The following is a 589-nucleotide window of genomic DNA, read 5'->3' as shown; positions in this document are numbered from 1 at the left end:
GCTCTAATCTTTATGATTTCTTTCCTTCTACTAACTTTTTTGTTTGTTCTTTCTCTAGTTACTTTAGGTGTAAGGTTAGGTTGTTTATTTGAGATTTTTCTTGTTTCTTGAGGTAGGATTGTATTGCTATAAACTTCCCTCCTGGAACTGCTTTTGCTACATCCCATAGGTTTTGCATCATCATGTTTTTGTTGTCATTTGTTTCTAGGCATTTTTTGATTTCCTCTTTGATTAAAAATGTGGAATGCTTCACGAATTTTCATGTCATCCTTGTGCAAGGGCCATGCTAATCTTCTCTGTATCATTCCAATTTTAGTATATGTGCTGCCAAAGCAAGCATGATTCTGTGTTTCTTGTTTGTTCCTCTCTTTTCCTTTTTGTTTTTCTTTTTTGTGGTTTTTTTGCTTTTATTTTATGCTTGTGTTCTCTTATTTTTGTTTTTTTAATGTATTATACGTTTTTTGATTTGTGCTTACCCTGTTTTTCAAGTATGTTATCCCCTTCCCATATCTACTTGCTTTAGACTGATAGTCATATCACATTCCAAAAAAGAAAAAAAAAAAGGAATCTACATTTTCTTACTTTTCTC

General features: G+C 31.7%; 1 non-coding gene across 1 annotated transcript; it reads right to left on the bottom strand.

Annotated features, from left to right (window-relative positions):
* Nucleotides 1-233: 233 nt before the first annotated feature.
* On the bottom strand, nt 234-336 carry LOC116748218. Its single transcript, XR_004348229.1, has one exon. It is a non-coding gene; the product is annotated as a U6 spliceosomal RNA (small nuclear RNA).
* Between the last annotated feature and the right edge of the window lie 253 nt (nt 337-589).

The sequence above is a fragment of the Phocoena sinus genome, chromosome X, assembly GCF_008692025.1.
Source record: "Phocoena sinus isolate mPhoSin1 chromosome X, mPhoSin1.pri, whole genome shotgun sequence".
Classification (NCBI taxonomy): domain Eukaryota; kingdom Metazoa; phylum Chordata; class Mammalia; order Artiodactyla; family Phocoenidae; genus Phocoena; species Phocoena sinus.
This window is presented reverse-complemented; position numbering and strand designations above follow the sequence as displayed.